The sequence below is a fragment of the Microcaecilia unicolor genome, chromosome 9 (assembly GCF_901765095.1).
Source record: "Microcaecilia unicolor chromosome 9, aMicUni1.1, whole genome shotgun sequence".
Taxonomy (NCBI): Eukaryota; Metazoa; Chordata; class Amphibia; order Gymnophiona; family Siphonopidae; genus Microcaecilia; species Microcaecilia unicolor.
The window spans coordinates 138,160,455-138,166,454 of NC_044039.1; the positions used below are offsets into that span (position 1 = coordinate 138,160,455).

Below are 6,000 nucleotides of genomic sequence, written 5' to 3' on the forward strand. Positions count from 1 at the left end.
TCTACATGTGGAAATTGCTTTTATAAGAATGTGTGGCTGTATATGTGTGTGTTAGAATATTGTCAACGGGAGCATGTATACTTTTGAGAAGTTTGCCTGTGGGTATTCCGGAGATCTGCATTTGGGTGAAACTGTTGTATACCTGTGTATGTTATTTTATAAATTAGGCATGTGCCCACATTAAGAGTTTATGCAGGTTGTTGCACTTTTCTTGAATCCAGTATAATTTTGTGCTGCTGGGGATTATTGTAGAATCCTCTTGGATAAAGGCAGTTAAATGCATAACTTGTCTTTATAAAATAGAAGTGTGGGTTGTATGGTGTTTGTTTTTTTAATTAGGCTCTGCCAAAGTAAAACATGTGTGAAGTAACTTTACAGCATGTGTTAGGCCAGTTTATCTGAATCTGTAAAGGATATGCCTCCCTTCATCAATGTATTAGCTCCCTAATCTAGTGGGTAATGTGCCATGGTGAACTAGGCGAAGTCCCTGAAATGATAATTGTGCATTTATTTAATAAAACTAGGTGAAATGTCTCTGTTTCTGTGCCTTAAATAACTGACCACAGAGATTAAAGAAACCTGAAATTTTGGTTTTGTAAAAGTATTCTTTTATCATCCTCTTAGACTAATTTGCCCCAATGGGTTGTGTCCCTTCCTAACCAGCAGATGGAGGTAGAGAATCTGAACTTTCTAGTAACATCACTAGTATGAGGACTGGTGCTTGCTGGAATCCTTTAGTATTTCTCTGCTTCCAGCAGATGGTAAGGTTGAGTTGGTGCTGAAGGTAGGTGAGGTAGGTCTGGTCCCTGGCCTGTGTCCCAAGGGATGGTCTGTGGGACTATCTGCAGCCTCTGGGATTGATGGCTGAGCCAGGGAGCACATGAGACTGTTGCAAAGAGCCTACTCCACCTGCTGCTCTCGCCAACCTTACTGGAGGCATTGACCTGGTGGACCAATTCAGTTCATTTGGTTTGGAGGAGGGCCCCTCCCCCATTGGGTAATAATAGATGCCAGCCTGGTAGCCTGGGGAGTGCATTGTGAGGGCAAGGTAGTGTAGGGCAAGTGGTAGTTAAGGGGAGGTACTCTGGTCTATCGGTCACCTAGAGACACAAGCCATCAGCTTGGCTCTCAGGTCTTTCTTCCCAAGCCTGGCAGGGAAGGCTGTCTGGATGATGTTAGACCATGTCACCCTTATGGTTTATGTCAACAAGCAGAGTGCAGTGGTGGCTCTGGAGAGCGAGTCGCCATGTTGGGCAGAGAACAAGTTGTTAGCCCTTTCAGCAACTCACATAGTTGACGGACACTTGCAGGCAGTATCCAGGGGAGTAGGAGCTGGGTCCTGAAGGGTTTGGTCTCATTTGGGGATTGCTGGGGGGTTCCCATGTTGAAATTTAATGTCCTTGAAAAGAAATAAAAAAAATGTGAGCTGTATTTCAGCCACTGAAGGGAGGCCGTAGCTGCAGAAATTGATGCACTGGGTAGCACTGTGGCCCCACAGGGAGCCCAAGTGTCCCCCATCTTGGAATCTGATTGGCAAAGTGCTGCAAAGGGCCCCATTTTTCCTTTAACAAGGACCTTGGAGATCCTCCGGCAGAGTCCCATCATCATCAGAGGCTTTAGCTCCCTTCTCGCTTACGGCTTTAAAAAGTTACTTGGCGTTGGTTGTTGAGACCTTGTTACAGTCCCCGAGATGCTCCACCTTGATGTCTTGCGTGCATGTGTACAGGCTGTTTGAGAGCTGGTGCTGTGAGACATGCTTCACTGTGGAAAGCACCGTGTCCTCTAGCTTCCTACAGCATGAACTCTCGTCCAAGCTCTCATTACCTCTCGCCTTGACTACTGCAACTTGTTCCTCACCGGCCTCCCACTTAGCCATCTATCCCCCCTTCAATCCGTCCAGAACGCTGCCGCACGTCTTATATTCCGCCAGAACCGATATACTCACATCACCCCTCTCCTCAAGTCACTTCACTGGCTTCCGATCAGATACCGCATTCAATTCAAGATTCTCCTCCTTACCTACAAATGCACCCGGTCTACTGCTCCTCACTACCTCTCTACCCTCATCTCCCCCTATGTTCCCGCCCGTAACCTCCGCTCCCAGGACAAATCCATCCTTTCAGTTCCCTTTTCCACCACTGCCAACTCCAGGCTCCGTTCATTCTGCCTTGCCTCACCCTATGCCTGGAACAATCTTCCTCAACCCCTACGCCAAGCCCCCTCCCTACCCATCTTCAAATCTCTGCTTAAAGCTCACCTCTTCAATGCTGCTTTCGGCACCTAACCTTCCGTGAAATATAGCATGCCCTATTAGTCGGACTCTACACTTGTCTTTGACTGGACACTTGTCTCTAGATTGTACACCTGTCTTTTAGATTGTAAGCTCCTTGAGCAGGGACTGTCCTTCTATGTTTGAATTGTACAGCGCTGCGTAACCCTGGTAGCGCTTTAGAAATGTTAAATAGTAGTAGTAGTAGATTTGGAGCATGGTTTAGCCAAGGGGTTGGCAACCTACTGTACAGTGTGTGCCACTTTTTCTAGATTGAATGACAAATGATCATGTGCCATCACACATTTTCTCCCTCTGCTCCCCCTCCCCCCCACTACTACCACACTAAAATGAACACCTTGGGTGGCGGGAATGCCCAAGTCCCCAGCAGCTGAAGATTTTATCCGCTTGAGCTTCGTGTGCTGTCTGAGATGCTGGCACTCCCTATGCATGCTTAGTTCAAGAACTGAGCATGTGCGGGGGTCCTGAGTCAGCGGCTGCAAGCATGCTACTGACAATCACCATGCGTGCCACACAAAACCTCTTGACGTGCCATGGGTTGCCAACCCCTGGTTTAGCCTTTAAAAACATAAGACAAGTACCTAACAGAATCCCAGAGTAGCAAGATTTCATGGTACCGACCCTGGTAGCTTTCCCCATGTCTACCTTAATAGCTGTTTATGGACTCTTTCCCCAGGAGCTTGGAAAAGAGATGGCTGAGGGGGGGGGGGGGCTATGATTGAGGTCTATAAAATCCTGAGTGGTGTAGTACAAAGATCAGGGGACACTCGATGAAATTACAAGGAAATACTTAAATAGGAGGAAATATTTTTTCACTCAAAGAATAGATAAGCGAACTCATTACTGGAGGCTATGGTAACAGCAGTTAGCATATCTGTGTTTTTAAAAAGGTTTGGACAAGTTCCCGGAGGAAAAGTCCATAGTCTGTTATTGAGATGGACATAGGGGAAGCCACTGCTTGCCTTGGATTGGCAGCATGGAATGTTGCTACTAATTGGGTTTCTGCCAGGTACTTGTGACCTGGATTGGCCACTGTTGGAAGCAGGATACTGCGCTAGATGGACCATTGGTCTGACCCAGTATGGCTATTCTTATGTTCAAACCATTTTTTTAAACATATTTTTTACCACATCATCTGGCAATGAGTTTCAGAGCTTAACTATTCATTGATTGAAAAAAATATTTTATCCTATTTGTTTGACAGCATTAGTCATGTAACTTTATGGAGTGTCCCCTTGTCTTTGTACTTTTTGAAAGAGTAAACAATCGATTCATATTTATCTGTTCTACTTCACTCAGGATTTTGTAGACTTGTATTATATCCTTCCTTCAGCTGCCTCTTCCCCAAGGTGATGATTCCTCTTAAGCCTTCGTGCCTATAAAGCGGCTTAGTAAACAGGGCCCTTTATCTTTTCAACATGTCAAAGTGGAATAAAAATGTAGCAGAAGTGTTTTTAAGCCTTTATATAGGCAAGCTATAATGGCCATTTTAAATTCATAAACCAAACATTTAGAAGGAATCTGAATTGTATATTTAGTAGTCATTTATGTAGTTAACTAGAAATCCTGTGATGTTTATACTAGGACATATTTCTATTGTTTGCTATCTGAATTTAAGATTAATGTTCCTTTCTTTTCTAGGATATCCTGTGGAGCACTGGTAGTGATGGACTGATATTCCTGGAATTTTACAAAAAAAAAAAATGGTGTTGGCTTTGCTCAGATGATGGGCTGCACTCAAGGTCAATGTGAACTTGACCAATGTGTTGTCTCTATTTCCTACTTAATTCCACACTGAGGACTTGACTGATTACATTAATTATTGGGGGGGGGGGGGGTGGTTAAAGGTGTATGTTCTCTGTTATCCACACTTAATTTTTGAAAGTATTTTTTTGTTTTTTTCAATGTGCAAGAGCAGCAGCAATGCTGGGAAAACTTTGGGTGAAAAAATCCAACATTGTAGAAATGATGGACGTGGAAACCTGCCACAGATGCTAATGCAGTAGAGGTGGATACATTTTTTTTTAATTTTATTTATGCAATTTACATATTACAATAGACGTTTGTACAGAAAAATGCTAAAGATACAAACTATTATAAATGAAATTATGTATAATAAAGAACTATCTCAATAGCATCTGTCAGACCCACACTAGGAGGAAGACTAGGAGAGAAAACTGAGAAGACATAAATGTCAACTATAAACAAACAAAAAGTGGCAAAAGGCACTATGTTCCAGAAGTATTTAAATTTACAGCAGAAGCTTCCTCTTGCTATTAATGAAGATGACTGGGGATGGGGTGGGAGGATTTGGACAGGGGCTATTGGTATGTGCTCAGGGGTGAGCAGGGTTGGTTAGTTGTTTTTCTTATAAAACCATTCTGTTAAAATTGAAAGTACTTACGGTTTGTGTGTAGGGTAGATGGGGTTCGATCATTATTCTTTTTTAGATTACGTTCTTTTTTTTTTTTTTTCTTGATGCATCCCCTTCAATAACGATACCTTTTGAAAATTAAAAAAAAATAAGGGTTATTGGAGGTTTGAAAAATATACTTCACAGAACTATGTTTGACTACTGGAATTGGACAATGGTTTTGACAGACATTTAAAGGATGTGCGGCCTTACTTGTATAAAATCTCCTACCAGGTTACAGATTCACATGGTACAGTTGTCACCACTACAGTGAGGAGACTAATCAAGGACATGATGGATCACTAGCTAAATCTGTTCACCATGCAGCTTTACCATCTTGTAGGAAGCTTTTGTAGTTAGCCTCAGTTTGTTGTAGCTAGTGTAACTGATAAAGGCTAGGTGTAGGTAACTGGGATGGACGGAGCATGTGCTTGCCTGAGAAGAAGTGATATTTTAAGGCAGCTGTTCTTGATACTGACAGCTGTCTGGTAATGGCCTATAAACATGATTGTTGGTTGGTTTGGGGGGGGGGGGGGGGGTTGTTTTTTTTGTGAGGGGGGTATCACTCGGTCTTATACCTCTGAACTGTAGTCAATTATAAGGGCTTTAAACACTAGGACCTCATGTATCATATCCTTTGCATATCACTTTCTATAACAGAACTACTGTTTCACAAACTTCTTGATTTCAATTGCTCCTCTTATTACAAAGCCCTCAATATAAAAGGCCTCTTCTGAAAGCTATAGGTGGGAGATTTGCCATATTTCTCTTACATTTATAATCTAGAGCCATGAACGCTATCTATTGTTATCTGTCTGATTCTGTTTCACATGTTTCAGTTCTGCAGTAGACACATTTGGCTGTCCTACCTTCAGATCTGAATAACAATGTGGCCATCATTTGGCTGTGGCTAGACTGTTGTTGGCTTTGGCGCATAGTAGATCCGTGTTTGGAACCCCCTGTCCATCAGGGTCATTTGGGTCTGGGTGTTCTAAAGAAGCTCAGACCCATGAAAGGAAGGAAGACTGCTGCAAGTACTCTGGTGCTGAGGATGTATTTCAGGGAAGATAAGTCCCCAGCCCAGTGCAAGAAAAAAAAGGGAGTAAAGACAAAAACAAGGAACAAGTAGACGAATTACAACTGGGTACTTCTCATGTATTCCATTTATAATATAATCTATACCTACAATAATGAATTGCTACTTAAAAGAAAACAGCAGCTGTACATAGAGAGGTCAAGGATGGCCTATCCCAAAGAATGAGATTCACCACCCTAATTAGTAAGATTGAAGACCAAT

The 6,000-nt window shown here is 42.7% G+C and overlaps 1 protein-coding gene across 4 annotated transcripts in view; it reads right to left on the reverse strand.

The window, feature by feature from the left end:
- Nucleotides 1-5,185, reverse strand: part of NUMB (NUMB endocytic adaptor protein) — a 186,150-nt gene extending 180,965 nt beyond the window's left edge. For 2 of the 4 annotated variants that reach the window (XM_030213795.1, XM_030213797.1), the window contains exon 1: nt 4,695-4,774. The gene's annotated coding sequence lies outside the window, so the exon portion shown is untranslated. Of the gene's footprint in view, nt 1-4,694 lie in introns of all 4 variants that reach the window. The other 2 variants (XM_030213792.1, XM_030213798.1) reach the window with 2 other exon arrangements.
- Nucleotides 5,186-6,000: the final 815 nt, after the last annotated feature.